Source organism: Protopterus annectens, chromosome 3.part1 (assembly GCF_019279795.1).
Source record: "Protopterus annectens isolate FY-2018-M chromosome 3.part1, PAN1.0, whole genome shotgun sequence".
Taxonomy (NCBI): domain Eukaryota; kingdom Metazoa; phylum Chordata; order Ceratodontiformes; family Protopteridae; genus Protopterus; species Protopterus annectens.
The window spans coordinates 1,280,036,241-1,280,061,089 of NC_056732.1; positions in this window are offsets into that span (position 1 = coordinate 1,280,036,241).

Sequence of the window (24,849 nt, forward strand, 5' to 3'; positions counted from 1 at the left end):
ATGCCAGATAGGAGCACTGTGGCGCACTATGGGAAACATTTTTTGCTTTCTGAAGTGGCATCCGTGACTCTAGCTGCATGGTTTATATCAGCTAACTAGTTAGCATGACAAAAGGATTTATATTCTGATTTACAAGTTTGTCAATCAGAGGTGTAGCTAGGTGGGGCAAAGGGGGTGCAAGGTATTAGGATTGCAATCAGAAGATGCCGATTATTTGGTAATGTACTATTGGCAAAGGGCATTTGCAGTCAATCATAAAGCACTTTATCAAGTACAAATGTGTCTTTTTTTCTGCTTCTCAATTAAAACGTTGAGAGGGTGCCAGATCAGCGATTAGCACAGGGTGCCATTTCAGGTAAGTATGGCTCTGCTGTCTATAATACTTGCATAAGAAATAGTGGCAAAAGCCTTGGTGTGGTTCAGATATGCCGTATTTACTGTGTAACTGCTTTCCACGGCTTTGGTTACTTTTTCAGATAAATTAATGTGGTTAAAGAAGCAGGACCTTCCTTTGCAAAGCTAAATTGGTGAATGTCCAGAGTTAAGAGATTTTCAGTGTCCAAATTAATGAGGTCTGAGATAATGTACTCTATAGCTTCACATATGAGGCTAGTGAGACTAATAGGTCTATAGTTACCAGCGTCTGTGGTTGGGCCACTATTGTCTAATGGCATTACAATGGCTGCTTTCCAGGCTCCTGGAATGTAACCAGTGGAGAGACTTAGCTCAAAGTGGGGTTCAGATAAACTATATTTAGCACTAATGATCAGGCAACATGGCATATTATTAGGGCCTATTGATGAGGTGAACTTAGCTTTGGAGGACACTTAAGAGTACTTGTTCTATAGTAGTTAAAGTGGGTGGCTTGGACTTTGGAATCTGTGGAATATCTTTAACTGTGGGTTAAGTAAAATTTGCACTGAATGTGACAGAATATTAGATATTTCTTTGACTGCACAGCATTATTATGGTCTGGCTCCAAACATCATGGGGGTATTATTTCTTAACTTCCTGACATAGTTAAAGAAACATTTGTAGTTATTTTTTTGTTTTATTGGCTATTTTATGTGTGTACTCAGATTTGAGCTTTGTAATGATTCCCTTAAATGCTTTACTAGTTTGCTTAAGTATGATCTTAATTGATCTTAGGGTAGGTGGAAAGAGACATCTTAAAAGCATTAAACAATTTGCTTCTCTTGTTATATTTACACAGGTAATCCACCATAGGGATTTGTTTTTAAATTTCTTATACTTTGCGTAGATAAGGACTGGCTTATTAATACAACTATTTATGTAAGATTATGAGCCAGAGACAGAGGCAGCAGCTTTAGCAATGTGATCCATGGGGGGGGGGTTTCCTAAAGAAGGTTTGTCTTTGAGAAGTCCCTAATCACAGAGGTATTTACAGGGGAAGTACTACAAGTTTTAAAGGAAAAGTCACTCATTTATGGTCTGATTTAACAAGGAATGGTGATATAGAGATTTGCAAGAAGTGGCCATATTTTTGAGGACTAGATCAAGTATTTGGTAGGGCTCTAGTTTAATGATTAAGTATTTATAAAAGAAATTTAGTATTTATTTTTTTTTTCAAAACACAATTTTATTAATTTTGACAAATACAAAAGGAAGAGGAAAAAAAAGAAAATAAAACATTGTTACAACAATAGATGGATTAATCCTGCACAGTAATACAAAAGTGATTCAAATTATAATCTATATACATATGTGCCAATAAGAACAGGAGTAAAATGAAATGCTACAAAAGGGAAATCTCCAGATGCAAAGCTAGTTAGGTAGTGTAGATAAAACATATACCATACTGCAATTCACCTTAGTCAACAATCAGAATTCTGGAGAGATGGGGGAAATTAAATATCAAACACCACACTGTCCATGATCAAAAAGGGAGATAGGTACTAGAGAAGGAATAAATGGGTTAAGGGATTTAGTGCTGGACAGGGGTATAAAAATGCCATATAGGAAGTAACTGTTAGTCATCAGTCAAAAGTAGAAAGATAAAGTCCCATAATTTCTGGTATGTAGTCCGCTTGCGGGGGTTAATTATTAGCAGTTTTTGAGAGGCGATGTATTTGATAGCCAAATTTTTAAAGCCCCTCCAGGACAGTTTGGAGCGGTCAATCCAGTGTTTGGTAATGTAAAATTTGACTAGGAGACAGAGTGTAATTAGGGCATGAAGTTTAAGTTTATGTATGTTAAGGCTGGTAACATGCAGTAAAGCCATTTCCCACGATAATGTTGATTTGTGGTAACCCATTTTGTGTAGTCTTACCTTGAGTGAGCACCAGATACTATGGGAATATCTACAAAACCACAAAATGTGAATAATATCTGCATGTGGGTAAGAGCAACAGGAACATGCAGTGGATACATTCAGATCGAATTTGTTCAAGTGGACTGGAGTTAAATATAAATTGTCTGTAATCATAAATTGTGTATAAAAACATTTTTTATAGGGAGAATACATAAGGGGAGATTTAGTATTTATATGTCAGGGAACAATGTGCATATCGACCATTGACAGAGCAGGTCAGCTGGTTTATTGATGGATAGTTTCATTCCCTAGTAGAAAAGTATTGTGCTTAATGGAGATTTCAGCTAATATAGTAAGATAGCTATTGTACTCAGAAGGAGACATAGAGGGTATTCTACAGCTAATTATGAAGCTGTAATAAGTCTTATTTATGTTGATTTGGACATCTAGGTTCAAATGTGGTGTCACAAGGTATCTATTGTGAGGTGATGATATCCCTGACAAATACTAATACTTCACCACAATTGCCAGTAGGCCTGAAGGTATGATAATACTCACTATGCGTAGGAATTGAGGGAGTGTCTTCTGAAACCATGTCTATATAACTACATATATATGGATGTGTTCACATTGTAGGAGAGCCTCAAGTTTGGGCATATGTTGTTATGACTCCTGGCACTTTGCAAACCCACATCAATGGATCAATGGGTTCTAAACTAGAATTTACTAATTTGGAATGTCTATCAGATAGACTCTTCAAAAAAGTCAGAATGAGGCTAGCAAAGACCTTTCGCTATAATGAGAAAGCTTTGGTAAGAGAGGTGCAGTCCATTCCTGGCAAAGGAGGATTATCTGACAGCCATCTCATCCTAGGATGAGACATATTGGATCACTGGAGAATAACACCAGCTACTGTACATAGCCAATTACTGAAGCCAATAATCTTTGTCCTTAAATCTTGGCATCATTCTGGGTGATAGCAAAATACCACTCAAGACAGGATCTTTCTTGCCTCAAAGCATAGGCCTACCAGCTGAGACATATTCTTTTGCATGTCCCTCTGGGTAGAGCACCTAAAGTCGTTCATTTACCATGTGGACCACTATCAGGTCATAATCACATTTGTCAAGGTTGGAAAGATGTGACAGATACCCCCCACCCCCATTCTCATCAAGTAGGTCATCATGAGAACCCAGTCCTATGCCCTTTGAACAGACTGATGGCTATGGAGCTGCACTGACCCATCTTTTATCTAGAATTGCAGGAAGGAGTATCCTCAGTAGTGGCTCTGACTTCTTGGAATGGCTTTCCTCAAAAATAAGTTAAGTACTCTACCATCTTTAGATAAAAAAGTGGGCAACTGAAAGTTTATAAATGCAAGTGTTTTTACAATAAACAGCTAATTCTGTTAAAGTAATCCTTCTTCCGTGTGGAGATAGGAGGTGATATTCATAGTTGTGTTTGTAGCAGCCCATCTTGAGCTACTGAGGTAAGGCAAGTTGCATCTTGCTCCATGTTAATGCAGTTCATAGCCATGCACTATCTTGTTAATAATTCATTTACATGAATAAGAATCACTCAGCTGAGCAGCTTAAATAACTGCTCATCTGACTACCCTACCATCCTACACAAGTAAGTATAGGTACCTGAATAGAAACACATAGGTGCAGCCCTGCACCCAGGTAGCCACACAGACATACATGTGAGTAGCACATTTTGAAAATGGATCACTGTAGTTGAAATGGTCTGATTCATCATCAAGGATATCTTTGTTCTTTTTTAATTTCTCCACATGTCGTATGGATTCCATTCTATATCACGGTACAATTAAAGTTCTTACAGTTAGTGCTGCTTCAGTATTTGATGTTTGTCAAGGGTGCTCTTTTCAGCAGCCATAATGTTCCCATAATTGCCTCCTTCTATAGTTCATATACAGTTACCTGTATTGGCAACACATTTAGGTATGTTTGAAAAAATAAGAAGCAAAGGGAAGACCACCAGCTCAGCTTTCAACAACCGTACAACACCAAATGTTTCTTCTTATGGGAGCAGCAATCGCTGAGTATACTCCTTCACAAGCCTTTTGTCAGCAAAAACAGATAAACCAGCATGTAAACGTTTAAGACTGGAACAAGACTTCTTTATTCACAAAACAGTAAACCCAAGCGCTTTCGCCTGAGAGTCTCAGGCTTTTTCAAGATGAAATAACTGTGTGGCCATTCAGCATATATAACACTCTTAATAGGCCAAACCCATTAATTAGATCATAAAGAGTTAATCAATTAAAAAATTAAAAACAGTTGTTGTTACCTTCAAATAACCTTGTTCATGTTTAAAGTGCTGTGGTGCTTATAAAACCAATATTCATTAAACATCCATACAACTGCATAATTTAAAAAGTCTATGTATAATTTAAAATAAAGTTGCACTCGTACTGAGTAAACTGTACAAAAGTAAAAAGTTTTTGTAGCCACATACTAAATAATGTTCATCTTTATAAAAAATGTGCCACCAAAAACATATTACTTGGTGTGAACAAGTAATACAAATTGTCTAACCAGATGCAACCATCATAAGTCCGTCTTTGGAAGCATTGAGTTTAAATGTAATAAATTAAGACCTAAACCTTATAAGGAAATGTATGTGAATGAATACCCCAGAACCAAAATGCATTGAAATATGTATTGTTAAATGTAAACAAAAAATACTTTAAAATTACAATTTATTCCTCCTCATTTTAAGTATGCTCCTTAGACTAGTACTGTCATTCATGCCTGGGTGCCTTGTGGCATCTAGTTTAAGCTGCCATACTAACTCTCTACTTTCCAGGAAGGTCTCCCAATCCCCACCTCTCAGGTCCTGCTGGACTCGCTCTAGGACGAAAAATTTTATGGACATGTCAGTACAAATTAATGAGTGCTTAAAAAACGCGTTACTTTCTATTCTTTTTTCAATCTCGTAAAAATGCTCATATATTCTCTTTTTTAGCTTTCTCACAGTTTTACCTATATAAAAACCATGACAGGACAAACAGGTACCCAGGTACACTACACCAAACGAATTACATGTGTAGTGTCCATGGGCTCTCAGTGTGCAATTTCTAGATGGTATAAATATGTGGTCATCATTTAACATATGACTACACTGATTGCACATCCCACATTTAAATGAACCATTTCTTCTGTGTGACAAATTACCTACACCAGAATACCACAAATTAGGGGCCTGTTCAAATATTCCTTTTAAATTTATGTCTCGCTTCCTGGTAAAATGTAGTTTTTCTGGTATAAATGGTTTGATGTCATCCTGAGATGTTAAAATAGGCCAGAAAGAACGCATAGTGTCCTCAATGAAATGTGCATCACCAGAGTATGTGTAAGTAAAACTCTTTTGTGAGTCAACCTGCCCTAATTTGATGTTTGTAGGTAAGGGAAGCCCTTTACTTAAAAGTGGAGGGTAAATTTAATCCCTTTTTCCTTTAATTTCCAAAATTAAAAAGTTAATAAGATGGGACGGGTAGCCTCTCCCCTCAAACATAGTTGCCAAGAACCTAGTCTCTTTCAAAAACAATTCAAGTGAGCTACACATCCTAGAGGCTCGTATCAATTGGCCTTTAATTATTCCTTTTTTGATGTAAAAAGGATGAGAGCTGTCATAATGCAAAAAAGCATTAGAAAAAGTGCTCTTCCTAAATACCTGTGTTTGAAACTGGTGGCTCACTCTATCTATGGTTAATAACACATCCAAATAATGCAGGGAATCTTCACTAAGGTCGTATGAGAAGGATAAAAATTCCGTTGTAGAGTTGATGTAATCAAAAGTAATCAAAAAATTCAAGAAAGCTTTCCTTTGTGCCCTGCCACAAAATACAGATGTCGTCCAAATAACGTTTGTAAAATAGAATAAATTCTTGCCATTTTGTTGAGTGAATGTATAATTGTTCCCATTTATGCAAAATGATGTTTGCATATGATGATGCACACGGAGAGCCCATGGCAACTCCCTTATTCTGCCTATAAAGCTCGCCACTGAAGTAAATTAAATTATTATGTAAAATAGTGTTCATAAATTCAGCCAAGAGGTTGACTAAGCTGTTACTTAAGCCAGATTCTTTGGCAAGAACCTCAGTAAACCAATCCATACCTGTGGAATGTGGTATGCTGGGGAATAATTCTATAACATCTATAGTTACCATGAGCAAACCAGGGTTACAAAAAGCCTGAGACTCTCAGGCGAAAGCGCTTGGGTTTACTGTTTTGTGAATAAAGAAGTCTTGTTCCAGTCTTAAACGTTTACGTGCTGGTTTATCTGTTTTTGCTGACAAAAGGCTTGTGAAGGAGTACACTCAGCGATTGCTGCTCCCATAAGAAGGAACATTTCGTGTTGTACGGTTGTTGAAAGCTGAGCCGGTGGTCTTCCCTTTGCTTCTTAGTTTTGGTGCTGTGTTTCTTTTTTACTGGTTTCCATGGCGGAGGATCCAATGTGCTCAGAGCTTCTCAACACACCTAACATTCTACGGGAAGAGCTGGACGAAGCCCCCGTTACACGTAAGGAATTCAATCAAGTACTAACACTACTTACGCAAATCAGCAACGCCTTGGTTGAGCAAGGCAGTAACAACTTTTCTGCTATCCCTTGTAATCAACAACAAGGGGCACGAAGTAAGAGGAGGTTTCCATCCGCACAGGAGCCGAATGGCGCTGATGTCCCGAGGGTTGCAACGGCAATAGACAATCGGAATCCTTGCCCTCAAGATGACTACATACATAGCAGCAATAGATTGAATGGTGGGCTCCCTGACAAGAAGTTCAACTTTAAAGCATGGACAGAATTTCAACCGGTGTTTAAACAAGGTACTTTTGATAGTAGCATTGAACAACTTGACATTGATTTTGACATTTTCAACAAGAAACTGTATGCTTACAAAAATTCTCAACTGGAAATTAATTACCTAAGAGAGTGTATTAAGGTACAAAGAGTCCCTAAAGGACTCCGTTGTTACAAATTTCCCAGTAATGCCACCACAGGTTCTGTTTTGTATTCGCAACTGGTGGAATTATTTAATCGCACAGGACTAGAGATGCTAGAATTTATGGTACAAGATTATCAGAACAAATGTAACACTATGTTGAATGACTTGACTCTGCTTAATGATAACATTGTAAAGCACAAAAATTTTTTAAGACACAAAATGAAGTACGATGAAGTTTTTAAGGAGGTTGACCAACATTGCCTTAAAGTATTAGACAGGAAAGCCAAGAAATTAGATAGGGACTTGGCAGAATACAGGGAGGGTAAAGCTTACCCTAATTTTAGTAAGCAGAAGCAGGGTAACTTAATCATGGAAAGTTTTGACTATGGTGCAGGTAGGCAGAATTTTCTTAATACACCTAACACAGAACCACTCCGTAGGAGTGAACGGTTAGCACAAAAAGGAGGTGTTAACCCCCACAGGTTTTTCAATTACCCCAGGGCAGACCAATGGGGAGGAACAACAATACCCCTTACCAACAGAATTGGGGGAGGGGTCGCAATTAACAGAGGTTTCTGTGGACCCTATTGTTGACATAATGAATCTTACAAGTCCTATTTGTAGCCACATAGTGGTCACACATAACAACTTTAGTATTTACAATTTCACTAGTGTTTTAATCACTTCAGATTTTTTTGAACTTTTTACTAAGGGCTTGCATTACATACCTTCAAGACCTTCATATTTGCCAAAACTTCCTATTGAATTAAAACTTTTTATTAGGAACTTGAATCTCTCTTTGTATTTTAAAGGCCAAGAAGCTCCATCTAATGACATTAGTAGACATAACACATTTAATCCCCCTACACACCCTGGCTTAAGAATGTTTGAAGAATTGTTGGAAAAATCTTTTAGAATGAATCCAACAGGACACCATAATTATTGTTCACCCAATTTTGATAACCATCTATATGGAATTGTTGAACTATTGAGGAAAGAAAAATTCAGGGTTATGAAGCCTGACAAAGGGGGAGGGGTGGTTCTTATGTATTTTCTTGATTATGAAAACGTCATGCATAACATACTACAAGACACAGACACATATGAACAAGTTTCAAGGAACAAATTAAATGTTGCTTATGCTAGAATAAAATACACTTTGAACGGCCACCTACTCCAAGGGGCAATTAATGAGAGTTTATTTAATTATCTAAATGCCCCTAACCCCAAAATTCCTATTTTGTTCGGAATACCCAAGGTTCACAAAGGTATTGAACCCCTCAAATTTAGGCCAATAGTGGCCGGAGCGGGAAGTATCATTGAACCCTTGGGCAGATTTGTCGAACATAATCTGAAACAGTTTGTTTCTACACTTCCCTAAAATCTGTAGAGACTCTTGGGAATTTTTAGCTAGTATTCCAGCAGGCATTTGTAAACCTGGTTTGCTCATGGTAACTATAGATGTTATAGAATTATTCCCCAGCATACCACATTCCACAGGTATGGATTTTTTACTGAGGTTCTTGCCAAAGAATCTGGCTTAAGTAACAGCTTAGTCAACCTCTTGGCTGAATTTATGAACACTATTTTACATAATAATTTCATTTACTTCAGTGGCGAGCTTTTTAGGCAGAACAAGGGAGTTGCCATGGGCTCTCCGTGTGCATCATCATATGCAAACATCATTTTGCATAAATGGGAACAATTATACATCCACTCAACAAAATGGCAAGAATTTATTCTATTTTACAAACGTTATTTGGACGACATCTGTATTTTGTGGCAGGGCACAAAGGAAAGCTTTCTTGAATTTTTTGATTACTTTTGATTACATCAACTCTACAACGGAATTTTTATCCTTCACATACGACCTTAGTGAAGATTCCCTGCATTATTTGGATGTGTTATTAACCATAGATAGAGTGAGCCACCAGTTTCAAACACAGGTATTTAGGAAGAGCACTTTTTCTAATGCTTTTTTGCATTATGACAGCTCTCATCCTTTTTACATCAAAAAAGGAATAATTAAAGGCCAATTGATACGAGCCTCTAGGATGTGTAGCTCACTTGAATTGTTTTTAAAAGAGACTAGGTTCTTGGCAACTATGTTTGAGGAGAGAGGCTACCCGTCCCATCTTATTAACTTTTTAATTTTGGAAATTAAAGGAAAAAGGGATTAAATTTACCCTCCACTTTTAAGTAAAGGGCTTCCCTTACCTACAAACATCAAATTTGGGCAGGTTGACTCACAAAAGAGTTTTACTTACACATACTCTGGTGATGCACATTTCACTGAGGACACTATGCGTTCTTTCTGGCCTATTTTAACATCTCAGGATGACATCAAACCATTTATACCAGAAAAACTACATTTTACCAGGAAGCGAGACATAAATTTAAAAGGAATATTTGAACAGGCCCCTAATTTGTGGTATTCTGGTATAGGTAATTTGTCACACATAAAAAATGGTTCATTTAAATGTGGGATGTGCAATCAGTGTAGTCATATGTTAAATGATGACCACATATTTATACCATCTAGAAATTGCACACTGAGAGCCCATGGACACCACACATGTAATTCGTTTGGTGTAGTGTACCTGGGTACCTGTTTGTCCTGTCATGGTTTTTATATAGGTAAAACTGTGAGAAAGCTAAAAAAGAGAATATATGAGCATTTTTACGAGATTGAAAAAAGAATAGAAAGTAATGCATTTTTTAAGCACTCATTAATTTGTACTGACATGTCCATAAAATTTTTCGTCCTAGAGCGAGTCCAGCAGGACCCGAGAGGTGGGGATTGGGAGACCTTCCTGGAAAGTAGAGAGTTAGTATGGCAGCTTAAACTAGATGCCACAAGGCACCCAGGCATGAATGACAGTACTAGTCTAAGGAGCATACTTAAAATGAGGAGGAATAAATTGTAATTTTAAAGTATTTTTTGTTTACATTTAACAATACATATTTCAATGCGTTTTGGTTCTGGGGTATTCATTCACATACATTTCCTTATAAGGTTTAGGTCTTAATTTATTACATTTAAACTCAATGCTTCCAAAGACGGACTTATGATGGTTGCATCTGGTTAGACAATTTGTATTACTTGTTCACACCAAGTAATATGTTTTTTGGTGGCACATTTTTTATAATGATGAACATTATTTAGTATGTGGCTACAAAAACTTTTTACTTTTGTACAGTTTACTCAGTACGAGTGCAACTTTATTTTAAATTATACATAGACTTTTTAAATTATGCAGTTGTATGGATGTTTAATGAATATTGGTTTTATAAGCACCACAGCACTTTAAACATGAACAAGGTTATTTGAAGGTAACAACAACTGTTTTTAATTTTTTAATTGATTAATTCTTTATGATCTAATTAATGGGTTTGGCCTATTAAGAGTGTTATATATGCTGAATGGCCACACAGTTATTTCATCTTGAAAAAGCCTGAGACTCTCAGGCGAAAGCGCTTGGGTTTACTGTTTTGTGAATAAAGAAGTCTTGTTCCAGTCTTAAACGTTTACGTGCTGGTTTATCTGTTTTTGCTGACAAAAGGCTTGTGAAGGAGTATACTCAGCGATTGCTGCTCCCATAAGAAGGAACATTTGGTGTTGTACGGTTGTTGAAAGCTGAGCCGGTGGTCTTCCCTTTGCTTCTTAGTTTTGGTGCTGTGTTTCTTTTTTAATGTTTAAACAAATATTTTTATTATTCCTGTTTCTTGTACTACCACCACTACTATTGGAATTATTTGGGTGTCTTTATTCCACCTTGCTCTAGTTTCAGCTTGTATTTTGCAATATTTTATAACTTTATGCCTCTCGATGTACAGGACTTTATAATTGCTAGGTGTAGCTATTTTAATGATTAAAAAATGAACAAGCACAGGAACTGGTGTAGTTCCAACCTCACCAACACAAGTGTTGAAGAAAAAATAAAAAAATAAAAACTAGTAGTCTAAAAACTTTGTTGATGAGCTCAGTCACAATAATTTCCAAAAATCATGCAACCCAGGTAGTGTTCCAAAGCAACAAGCTTGATTTTTGGAAATTATTGTGACTGAGTTCATTAACAAAGTTTTTAAGACTACTAATTTTTCAGTTTTTTTATTTTAGTGATTAAGGATACTTTGTTCTTTATTCTTCAAAGAATCATAGAAAATATATGGCATCTGGGCCATGTGACCATTTACACCTTACTAGTATCCTGTCTCAGACCATACCTACTTTTTCAAGGAGCTATAGATCAGTTGCACTAAGGGTGAATTTGTGAATACTCATCTCATAGTCTAACTCCTTTTTAGAGGAAGATAGTGCATCACGTTACTTGATCTGGAGTGGATGTTCATAGGTTTGTAGGAGTATAATAAGCTAATAACCATTAGGGCACTTATAAGTGTAGCTGTGCAACCCAAATTTGACCCACAAATTTGATTTATATAGGTGGTGATTTACTGCCTTTGTCTATTAGAAACATAGCAGCCAGACCAGGGTTGAATTTCTGATTACCCATCCATTGGTCCAAGCTGCACTTAAAGAGGGATAGGGAGGAACTCTGCTTCCCATGGATGAGGAGAATGGGAATTCTTTGATAAACATATCTGTCCCTCCAACATGTCCTATTTATGTCACAAACAAAATTTAAGTCTTTTAATCTAGTAGTTCTGATGTTGTTTGTTTTGTGGATGTGCAAAAGGCTCATCAAAACAGGGTCCAGGGATGCCCTATATGCCAGGCAAATATCACATCTCAAAAGTCTGTATGATGCAGAGTACAGAGACAGGGCTTTGAGGTGATCAGCATAGGACATTCTGTTTACTTCCTGAATTCTTTTTATAAGGGATCTTTATGGATGTTCCAGTTGCTGCATGTGTCTGGTGAGGTACATACTGAAAGGAGCATTATACTCTACGATGGGTCTGATCAAAGCTGAGTACAGTAGTATGATAACCTCTCTGGACCTAGATGTCATACCCTTGCTTATAAGCTGAGCAAAATAGAAGGATGTTCCTACTATCTTGGACACATGCTGGTCAAAGGCTGTGTGCTGCCTTTGAGATTTCTGACATAGCTATAGAAGGCCTTATAGTTATCTTTTACCGGGAAGGCTATCTGAACCTTAAAGTTGGCTTTGCTTGACCTAATTATCCCTCTTATTTCCCTATTTACTTTGATGAAAGAGTTTCCATTTTAATAGGAATTACCTTTCCTGTTTTTTGCCATATTTTTTTTCCTTTTGTTGTATATCCTGTTTAATCTGGGATACCACCAGGGTGGTTGATTTCCAGGGCTAGTCCTGGGCTTACTTCTAGTAGGTACAGCAGCTTCTATGCAACCATTGACATGGTTGTACAGTGTTTCTGAGAGCAATTCAGCACAGGCGCTGTGTTCCCTGGGTTTGGAGGGCCATTGAATTTTGACAATCCGTCACTTAATAAAGGATAATTTGCCTTGGAATAGTTACTAAACGTTATTGATTTTAATGGAATTACAGAGTTGATTTTGATTTTGAAGGAGACAGCTTTATGGATGGACCTTTCCAGGGAGGAGGAAACATTGGGGGAGGGGGAGAGATGCAGCATTCTTCCATATTTGTAAGCACGAGGTCCTATATGTTGGAGCCTGTAGTGGGTGTATTCACTATTTGGTCAAGGATGTTTGTATTTATGAAGTCCAGGAATCTCTGTGCAGATTAGAGACTGTAGGATTCCCATTCTAGAGAAGGGTAATTAAAGTCTCCCATGAGAAGGGTGTTAGGTTGGATGGTACATGTCTCCATTAGGTCCATGTATGCAATGTGAGCTGGCTAGGATATGGTAAAGGATTTTATTTTTGTGGTGATCTGCATGTGAAGGAACTCCAGTGTGTCATCCTGTTTGACCGCCCTTTTCTGTGTAGCTACTGGTCTAAAAGTCTGGAAGGCATTGAAACCTTGATCTGCTGGGCATGGATCCCATTTTCAGTGGAGGCTCGGGGAGAACAGCTTCACAAAGATTTGTACAGCAAATGCAATAAATACAATAGACATGTTAATAAAGTACAGTACAGAGTCAAAAAGTTAATAAGGTACAGTTTCAAGGCCAAAAAAGGAGCAAAATGTAAATATACTATAAGAAGCACAGTGTGTTACAATAAAGAATACACTTGAAAGGACATTTTGTTCAGTCATTTGGTTATGTTCATCAGTGGCTAGTACAGTAAACACACATTGATTGAGTAAGAGTATAGAAAGGAGTTGTTGTAAGCTTTCATAGAAGGTTAAAATATGATATGATCTAATTAAGTGACGCTACCCAGGGTCAGAACAATGACATAACCAACAACTATGTAAATGCAACTGGAGGAGTTTTTTGAAATTATTTTTGTTTTCAATGGTCCTAATATCTACAGGGATGGTATTCCATGCTTTTTCAACAGAAATGGAAAACAAGGAGTCCCCACAGCTATTGTTGCTTTTGCCTATGTCAACCAGTGCTTTATTGGTGGATCTTAATAGGCATTTGTTAGAGTAGATATTAAGTAGACCTTGAAGAGCAGGAACTCTATTCAGATAATATAGAATTTGGTGGGCTGTTGTAAGCTGGTTTTATGAGACCAGGTTGAGTAATTCTAGCCAGGATAGTTGCTTGATTGGTATGCAGTAATGTGTCCTGAAGAGTGAGTCAGTAGCAAACCTAGCTATTTTATTATAGCAGGTGTTTAATTTGTTAAAGCCTGCTTTGTTTAGGTTGATGCATATGGGGAGGCATAGAGGAGTGTGGATGGTAGGTGGGTTCTGGTGATAGTGGCTTTACTGTCATTGGTGAGGTACTTTTTGCGTATATATAGGGTTCTGAGCTTTTTATGGAGATGCTTTATTGTCTGTGCAATGTGCATATCGCATTTCATGTTGTGATCTATGATAACCCCCAAAATTTTGGTGTGCTGGACAGGTGTGATGGGGTGTTATTAGCTGAGAATATTATGAATGTTGGTATGGGGTCTAAAGCTGTAATGGGATAGAATATTATTAACTGTGTTTTATTGGGGTTAAGAATTAATTGAGAGCTGTCTAACCAGGTTTCAACAGTGGTAAAGGATTCATGTCAATTCCTGGAGTTGAGGGAGTGATGGGGCAGAGCAGATTAAAGTGGAGTCATCGGCGTACTAGACTAGAGTGGCGTGCTGGGTAGCTTTGTGGAGTTGGTTGGTGAATGTGTTGAAAAGAAGAGGTCCAAGAATGGATCCTTGGGTGACCTCTAGGGTGACGGGTAGGAGGGAAGATAAATAGTTTTGCCATTTTACTGCCTGTTGGCAGTTGGTTAGATAGTTTTGAAACCATGCTAGTGTGGAGTGGCTGAGATTAAGATCTGAGAGAGCAGAAAGGAGTTTGGGATGGGAGACAGTACTGAAGGCTTTGGGGAGATCTAGGAATACAGTGGATACCAGGTTACTATTGTTTTGATGTTGGTTTACTGTGTTGGTAAAGCTAATAAGGCTGTGGTAGTACTGTGATTGGGGCAGAATCCATGCTGGGTGTTGGTTAGCAATTTATTAGTGAGGAAATAATTCATTATTTGGAAATGTATACATTTTTGAGGATTTTAGATAAGGAGGATGGAATGGCAATTGGAAGGTAATTAGATAGTTCCACAGAGTTACTTCCTTTGTTAGGTGGTATTATGTTCAAAATTTTCCACAGAGAAGAAACATGTTGTTTTGATAAAGAGCGATTAATGAGCATGGAGACTGGATAAGAGATGGCTTTGGCTGCAGTCTTTAGATATTCTACAGATAATTTGTCAGTTGCCAGGGTTGTGGGTTTAAGCCTATTTAGGTATTTATAAATTGTGCTAGTTGGGACAGGCTTAAGAAGAAAGAAATCATTGAAATGGGCACATAAAAGCAGGAAGCAGTAATGATCCCTCAAAATAACAAGTGTGATTTGGCAACCAAAGCAACTTAACTTTGACTGGATGGCACTGGATACAAGTAAACACTACTTGAATGCAGGCTGGGACTCCAATCTTTGCTGAGCTCCTGGAAACTGAGCAGGAGACAATATGCAGTAAAGCAGCTATACTCAAGAGCAGCACTGGTTTGGTGGGTGGGCACTCAGTATCATGGATCTGTAGAAAACAATGGGTGGGAGGGGTACATAAATAGCTTATCTATTTAACAGTCTAAAATGATCTATTTAGCAATATAGCTGGATGTCTATTTCAATGACAGGTGGGAGGAAGGGACCTTGGAAATCAGATTGTCATAAGGGGTGGAGGCCACAAACAAAGCCTTGTTATAAAACAACAGCAGGAATTAGGGTGGCGGTGTTGGGGAAAACCAACCAGGCTAGCTAGAGATGCATGCCATCAAATAAAGGCAATATTGGAGCCTTTTCAGAAACATTAGCTTAATGTGTTAGTAAGGGATGGAGCAGACACAGAATGAAACTTTAAGCAGGTAAGAGAATCAGAATATAAAATGAATGAAGTACAAATTGGAGCAGAGACACTTCTCTCATTATTGACCTTCTACTACAGTCTAAGGTTCCAGACTATGCAGAAATGTATCAGTAACACCGTGTAAGGAAAAAATGTAAATCTGACAGGATTATACATCTCTTCCTCCACTGTGACGTAAACTACAAGACTGTGGGTCAGTAGTTTTAAAATACAAATAGATAGCTTTTACAAGTAATTCTATTTGTGAAAGTAGAAGTGCAGAATAACACAGAAAAACAACCTTCCCACAACTGCTAAAACATAAGTCTTAAGGTCTGAGAACAAACTTAAAAATGCAAACAGATGTTTGTTTCAGTGAAGTGGTACTTGTGGCAAGATGTAGCTCTATCTCCTCCTTGATTTGTTTATTTGCTGAAACAGGTTCAGATCTCTGGAATTAGTGTTCACTGCACTATTTGATTTGTGGAGATATAAGAGGTCTTGGACTACCGGATGCATAATGGCCTAAAAAGCAAGGCTCAGATTGTCTCTTTGGAGTATATAAGACACTGAATACAGGGACAGAACTTCAGACCCCTTTTGTTAGCTCAGATATTTTAGGCTTGTGTTTGGAACCTCAAGGATCTCTCCAACTGCCTGGTATTTCTAGTAAGGTGCATCCCAACAGTGGCATTGTATTCGATGATGGACCTGGTCAGTGTGGAATTTAAAGGGTTAAAGACTTCTCTGGATCTTGAAGATTAACAGCACCACATCAGCTGTGTCAGACAGAAGGATTTCCTAACCACTCTTGCAATATGATGTTCAGCTATAATATCTGTTTTTCTCATTTCTACTTTCTTGACTGTTGGTATCGGATGATCCCATGATGTCATTATCTCTCCTTTTACAGTACTTCTTTGAAGTTCATGTTTCCAATGCTTGTAAGTTACCAGAGTGATTGCACAGTCCTCAGAGTAACAGCTTTGTCATATTATTGTACTTTGAGCAGAGCCATGCAGCCGTAAGTATATGACAACCAGCGGCAAGATGTTCAACTGTTTCTAGTTCTATACTAGAGACATCACATTTGTCTGCATCTCCTGCATTTTCTATAGACTTTCTTAACAGTCTTAAACTTTTTTATTTTGGTTTAAATTAACCTATCCTTAGCCATTTTTGTTTCAAATCTGATCAATATGGTGATTTCAGCAGTTCTCTATACTTGCCTCTATAAATCTGGGCTTTCAAGATGTTATTTTTTTTTTTTTACTTTCCTTCTGGTTATTATATTCAGATTTGTTGTTTTGTTTTTGGTCAGTTTCTTTTTTAACCTGTTTTTGTCCCTTTCTAGTTTGATTCCCATTATTATATTCAGATTTGTTGTTTTGTTTTTGGTCAGTTTCTTTTTTAACCCGTTTTTGTCCCTTTCTAGTTTGATTCCCATTATTATATTCAGATTTGTTGTTTTGTTTTTGGTCAGTTTCTTTTTTAACCTGTTTTTGTCCCTTTCTAGTTTGATTCCCATTATTATATTCAGATTTGTTGTTTTGTTTTTGGTCAGTTTCTTTTTTAACCCATTTTTGTCCCTTTCTAGTTTGATTCCCATTATTATATTCAGATTTGTTGCTTTGTTTTTGGTCAGTTTCTTTTTAACCCGTTTTTGTCCCTTTCTAGTTTGATTCCCATTATTATATTCAGATTTGTTGTTTTGTTTTTGGTCAGTTTCTTTTTTAACCTGTTTTTGTCCCTTTCTAGTTTGATTCCCATTCTCTATTTCTTTCCAAAATATGTCTCTTAGTCTGAGCAAAGATGTCATTTTAGACTTGTTTTCTTTATGGTTTAGAACTGCCACTATATTTGGATCCGATGCTGATCAACAAATATGTATGTAGTCCCACAACTGCAGACCTATATATATAATCATTTTCAAGGAGATCCTACAGATTGAGGACTATATAATTGTGTCACGTACTATTTTTATACATAGGTTTTTTTTCTGTTTAGTTGATCCACACTTTTTTGGAGTTAGTCACGCTAAAACAAAAATACAAGCAGAAGGAGTAAGCTGACTTTTTTTTCCCTGGAAGTCAGTTAAGTCAAGATAAAGATCAAAATGATGTTTGCTGCGGAGAAAAGGGGCCATTATTTTTTGAATTTTTGCTTTTCTGTGCAAAATATCTAAAACATCACCCCAAGGAGTTTGACTCTGTCCCCACAAAGGACTGATCATAATCAAGCTTGGCTTTGATCCCTAGAGAAATAGATTGTGTCAGTAATTCTTGCCAATTCAAATTTTAGAAATGGGCTATGACACTTCTGTATACAAAAGGGCAATCTGTCAGTCTAAAATTCAGAACTACATTGGGTAAATAGACCAAATGAATTTTGGTTTATGTAGGATAACAACTGAGGTTTCATTTGGGACATTTCTTTTCATTTCAGGTACAAACCCGGCCACATAAGTTATTAAGTTGACTTAATCGGGTTGGAAAGCTGATAACATATTTTTTCTCAGAGACATCACTATAAATACTGTTTCAGGTCACCCTTAGGGCGAAAATGGTTGAAGTATCACAAAGGTAAAATGCAAACAAAAGAATTAGAGAACTAGTTAAGTTCATGTCATATATATGTTTGTAACTGTTTGGGATATATGATGTTTAGAATAATATGAGAGCCTTTTCTCCATGACATCCATGTATCTGACTGTTAGTAAAGACCGTAACACAATGCAACATTAGTGTTGTCTGAGTTATTGCAATGTCCAGGAGGTTGTTGTTGTTGTGTCTTTCGGCTTTTCCCGGTTAGGGGTTGCCACAGCAGAACTCCTGTCCACTAATGATTGGCAGTAGATTTTTACTTGCCGAGTTGCCAGCTCTGACGCACAACCTTCAATGAAGGTACACCCATTCACATATGTCTCCACACAGAAGACGCTTTAGCTGAGAATCAAACAGGGCAACATCTTACTGTGAGGCGACAACGCTACCGCAGCACCACCACCGCAGTATATTGCAATAGCCAGGAGGCGTTGGTTAGTAATTTAACTTGTGACCCTCTGGCCAATGAGCATTACTGTTGCAGTTTCAGTGATGTCAAGTACTATTGCACATAGTCTCTTTCATACCTCTCAACCCACAGACATTGAAAATACGAACAAAGGGCCTTGAAAACCAGGTACATCTAGCCAAAAATCGGGGCATCTAATTAGCATAAAATTTGAATATCAAATAGCACATAACTCTTCCTTTTTCTAGTAGGAATGCGGGATATTACTCAGAAAAACATTTAAAAGACAGAGAGTGAAAAAAATGATGAAATAATACAAGTACATTATCAAAGAGACCATGTAAAATCTGTAAATTTTAATGACATTTATTGGAAAATTCTACCACACAAGCTCATCTATTTTTATTTTCAAAATAGAGAGATATAAGATGTGTGCCGTTTTTCTTTAAATTATTGGTGTCACTAGTATGTTGGTCATGTAGTGTGGTTTTCTGTGTACTAGACAACTTCAAAAATCATACATGATGAAGGGGCTCAGAATATTGAGTGAAGGGGATAAATCAAGTCCAAAAATAGGGACATACCTCCAAAAATAGGTACATCCTGTGTAGTGTAAATCATGCCTGAAAATAGGAATGTTCCTCCAAAATAGGAACAGTTCAGACGTCTTGTCTCTTTCTCTCTCTCTCTTTCTCTCTCTCTCTCTCTCTCAGACACACACACAGACACACTCAAACAACACATAACACACAGATAGGCAGACAGATACAGCCCCCACACACATACACACACCCACACACACCCACACACACCCACACCCACACACACCCACACACACCCACACACACACACACACACACACACACACACACACACACACACACACACACACACACACACACACACACTGCACTAATCATCTGGATCAGCACTTTGAGCAGGATGAAGCAGAGAGGTTTTGTTCTAATCAGATTCTCTTTAAGAAAGCATAGATACAGCTTAGCTAACAGCCACATATACTTTTTTGCATTGCTCTGTATGGAAATTCTACATTATAAAGAAAGGCATGCAATTAAGCATAAAGACAAAAGCAATGTAGCTTCCAGACATACTGAATCATGTATTAGCTTCTTCAAATTTTTCTTTTCTGTGGTTGACACTATTGTGTTGATCTGTGAAAGAGAAACTGAAACAACAAGCTACAAATGAAAGAATTTCAGTGACAGCTAAAACTGGTAGCTGAGTCTGGCCATCCTTTCATAGCCATTAGCAAGAGTTTACATTTCAACAGTATATTAAAAGCCAAAGCTTTGAGGTAATCCAACTGACATATCTTCATTACTAGTTTTTTCATATATTTTTTTGATTTTTTAGCATTTTTTCATACTTTGAGCCTTACAGAATACACTATTAGAGGTACTTTGTTCAGACACTGATTTCAGCAAAAAGCTGTAGGCTACAAATTGTTCAGATTTCATAAAATGTATAGCAGTTTGTTTTGCGATGCTTTTATACTTTTATTTAACAACTGTATTTATCAGAGGTCTAGCTAAATACGTTTGCACCTGAAGTACTTCAGTGTTCAATTTTCACCATAAATACAATATTGGCATTTTGAAATAAATTCCAGTTTACACTGAAGAGACATCGGAATCAGTCAATCATAACTTTTACCACTTTGCACCCAGGGTGGCTGCCTCCTTCACCCCACCCTAGCTACACTACTGTTATTTATATCTGGAGCTTTAGACAATATACTTTTCATGCTCAATTTGCTGACATGCTTATTTTTAGCAGAAATTGTATAGTTTAGATGGTCCAGTTTTGACAATATTCATTGCAATGTGTTCATTGGTGAATGTTTATTATTTGATTACTGCATACATTTATGTAAAATAAGTGATTCTGACTGCTATTTGTTTCGGATGAAGTCCTGCCAAACTTTAAGATGACAGTATTGACCATGACATTAAAATTACCTCTTCAATTTATTTGCCATATCTATGTCTGACTATCTATGTTGAATTGCATACTGATTATTTATTTGTTCATTTGTTTCATTTTGGTGAAAATCTTCTAATATCCAGTTTGAATGTCTCATCAAGCCAGTCAAATAGTCCAGCTGGTATTTTTAAATACCAACTATGTTCTGTTATTAAAATGGGCTATTTATTTATTTATATATTTATGTATGTATTTATTTATTTATTTATTCAATTTTGTTTACCGGGGTTTATCATACAAATAATATCAATTATCATTTATGAGTTGTTCAGAATTTATCAGACTGCCAAATGTTAGTCCCGTGATGAATTGATCATGTTCATACAATCCAAAATGTCATCACAAATGAACACCATGGACTGGCAATCTGTTTGTTTTCAAACATATCAATACAGCCAACATTATTAATCTGATACGGCATCTTTACCGAAATATCTTGGGTATTTTCTCTAGTAGTTTTATGAACTTAACAATGTAACAATAATTAGATACTACATTTTATTGATGTTGACCATTCATTTCTTCTTATAGCCATTTGTTTTCATATGATTTCATAGGTTTGGCTGTTAAGATTAAAAAGTACTTTTGTTTAAGAAACTTAATTGCTGTTAACTCATGTTGATATATTCTGTTTCCCAAAAACATATCAAACATTTTTTTTCAAATATAATTTTTATTGCATTTCCCCTTTTTTAATACACAAAAAAGTAATAAAACAGAAATATATAAGGACAAGATACACGGAAATATCAATTTGCAATAAAACAGAATAACATAGACAGGACATATACCATCATTGTTTGTTTCACAATATGCAAAATTTGCTAACATTTTAATTGTTCACATTAAATTGTAAGACAAAAAAAAATCTACTCAGAGATTATTTAAATCGTAATAGAATCTGTCATTGAAACCAGTTTCGTCAAAATATTATAGCCTACCAAACTTTAGCTGTATGTTGTAATAACTATGTGCACTATATACAGTGATGTCACCTCTGATATTTAGTATGTTTGCACTTCCTAGACCTTTCCCAATTTAATATGAATAAAAGTTTTGCTAATATTTATTTTCTTTTATTTTTCCATATTTGTTTAGAGTAGTAGTGATGTTGTAGTCCCTTGTCTATAGACCGGTTTTACCTTAAGATTTCTGTAAGTGTTTTCCAATATTTCTGGTAATAGGATTGTTTTTTTGGCTTCTTGTGATTAGTTTGCTGGTTAGTACATATTTTATAGCCAATCCTTTAAATTTGTCTCATGTAATTTTAGTTCTATCTAGCCAATTTTGAGCTATGTATGATTTCATCATTGCACACAATGTTATTATGATGTGTTTGTTTTCATATGAAAAGTTGGTGGGGAATACGTGTAAAATTGCAATTTGCCATGACAGTAGATTTAGCGTATCCCTTTTTTTCCAACTTGATTCTTAATGAGCACCATAATTTTTAAACATTCTTACAGCTCCAGAAAATATAAAGGGTATCAGCTGGGCTGTTTGGATATGTGGGGCAAAAAGGAGAGAGAGAAGGCTTGATTTTACTTAGAAAGAGTGGTGTATGGTATTATTGCTAATCATAATTTGGGTATAAATTAATTTTTTGAGAGGGGTTAATTTCAAGGTGAGTTCAATTGCAGCAGATTTTTGGTCTATAGTATCTTGTTATTTTTTTCTTCCCAATATTTTGAGTATTGGAGTGAAACTTGATTTTTAATCCTTGTTATTAATCTATATGATCTCTTAGTTAGGCTCCCATAGATGGTCACTGGCTGCTGTCTGCACTCCCTTAGCGTCTTTGCCCCTGTACCCAGCTCAACCTATCCTGCTCCTGATTTAATCACAGCCTACCTGGTGTGCTTAGAACCTTATCCAAATCCTGTGGCCTCAACCTCTAGTTACCTGTCTTCTGCACCCTGTTTCAAGGAAAGAAATAATACCCAGCTCAACCTATCCTGCTCCTGATTTAATCACAGCCTACCTGGTGTGCTTAGAACCTTATCCAAATCCTGTGGCCTCAACCTCCAGTTACCTGTCTTCTGCACCCTGTTTCAAGGAAAGAAATAATACCCAGCTCAACCTATCCTGCTCCTGATTTAATCACAGCCTACCTGGTGTGCTTAGAACCTTATCCAAATCCTGTGGCCTCAACCTCCAGTTACCTGTCTTCTGCACCCTGTTTCAAGGAAAGAAATAAGTATGTTATGGACTAAATCTACCTGGTAATACAGACCCCGATCCACAAACTGTTTCAGGGCTCCAAAGTTCGCTGGGAGCCTGAGCAGCCAGCTGCCTTACCCTCTTTCTGTAATACCTAACAGCCTACACGACTCTTCTACTTACCTTACCCCCTCTCACTTGCATTTCTTTTTCTCCACCCTCCTACACTACTTAGCTCCCTCACAAACTCTCCTACAATTCCAGAACTGCCCACTAGGGGGCACCCTTCTCCCTGCCATTATATCTCTCCCTCTCTCCCTGTGCCATCTTGGTAAACTCAATCCATTTGCTAAGCTTTCTGCCTGTTCCTACTCTTGCATACATACTGCCTGTCAGTCGGTACTCCTCTAGCAGTCTCTTTCCCTAGACTCCCCTCTAGCTTAAACCTTTCCACTAATATCCTACCTTCCAACTGCAGCTACCTGCACTCCTGATTGTTTCCTGCTAACTTCTCTTGCTTTGTTTCTAACTAATCCTCACCTTTTTGTCTCTACTCTTTTGGATATCTACTGTTGTACTGCCTTCTACTTCCCCATCGGTCCAAATCTTTTCTTTCCATGCTTCTAATCTCCACTATTTTACTGTGACTGTTATTTACCAGCTAAGGTCTTGTATTAGCAATTACTTTCTGGCTCCACCCTCCTGCACTTTATTGCTCACCTCTCTCTATCCTTGCTTCCTCGTTGTCTCATGGGAAGTTACTTATACCTCATGAACAGTGAGGCGCCATCTCTTAGTTAGGCTCCCATAGATGGTCCCTGGCTGCTGTCTGCACTCCCTTAGCATCTTTGCCCCTGGTAAGTGTTTTCAGCAGTCTTAATATCTGATTTCAGCAATTACATGGTTTTATTTATGGTCATCAACCAAGTGGAAATTCTTTATATGCTGTGAATTGTTACTTTTATGTTCATTGTGTCAGCACTCCATGTTTGTTAATTTGCTTATAGACTAAGGCATACTTTCCTTACTCAGTGCTGCTGTCGACCTCATACCTGCCTAGATCCTTGCTGCAACCTCTTCGTTGCATTTTGGAAATTTTTGTTCTGTTTACAGCCCTCTGGCTATGTATTCTAACAGACGACCTTACTGCGCCACCCACGTGGTGTGAGACCGATAACCTGGTCTGGAGCATTTGTAGTTTTTCAAACACACGTAGTTCATGCAATATCCAAACGGGCTTGTCTAGTTCTGAGTGTTAACGTTCTTTCTGGTTAAATGGCTGCTTTGAAGTACGCCACTCACGTGGAGCACTATCCGAGCATTTAGCTAGGCTGTCACCAGATTTTCCTGCATCTCCCTCAGTTAATTTCACTGTTGACTGCATCATAACAGTTTACCTAGTAGTAGCGTTATTTATATTACTACCGGCCATAAAAGAGAACTCCTTCAATAGCATTTGTTAACTTAAACTGTGTAGTCATGTGATTTATACTTCATGGCCGACATGGCCATCTCCAATCGCGCCAACTGTTCTGAACTAATTTGAATGACTCGGATAACTGTACTAATTCCTCAAATCCGAGTTATACTTTTCTTAATTTGCAGATGTTATCTTTTAAATACACTGTAGTGCATTTTTTCTTTTGTCTTGTTGGAGCTCACTAGTTGTAAGAACAAGTATACATGCAGCTACTGCCTGAATGAAGTGATCTCCAATTTTTCCCCTTAAACTTGTTTATTTCACCAAACCATAGTCAGCCCTGCTCCCCCTATATCTGTGAAGGTCCCTTGACCGCATATGCGGTAAACCTGCTGCAAATTAGCAGCTTCCTGTCTGTGCTGCCCTCTGAAAGTTTTCTCATGATGTAATTGCCTCACATAGTCTTCCTAGTAAGGTCTGAACCTCTACTTTTCATTGAATCTCATAACATGAACCTATTGATTTTGTTTTCTGATATCCCTCTCCTGCTGATCTAATTGTACTTGTATTCTTGTACCAGTGTAT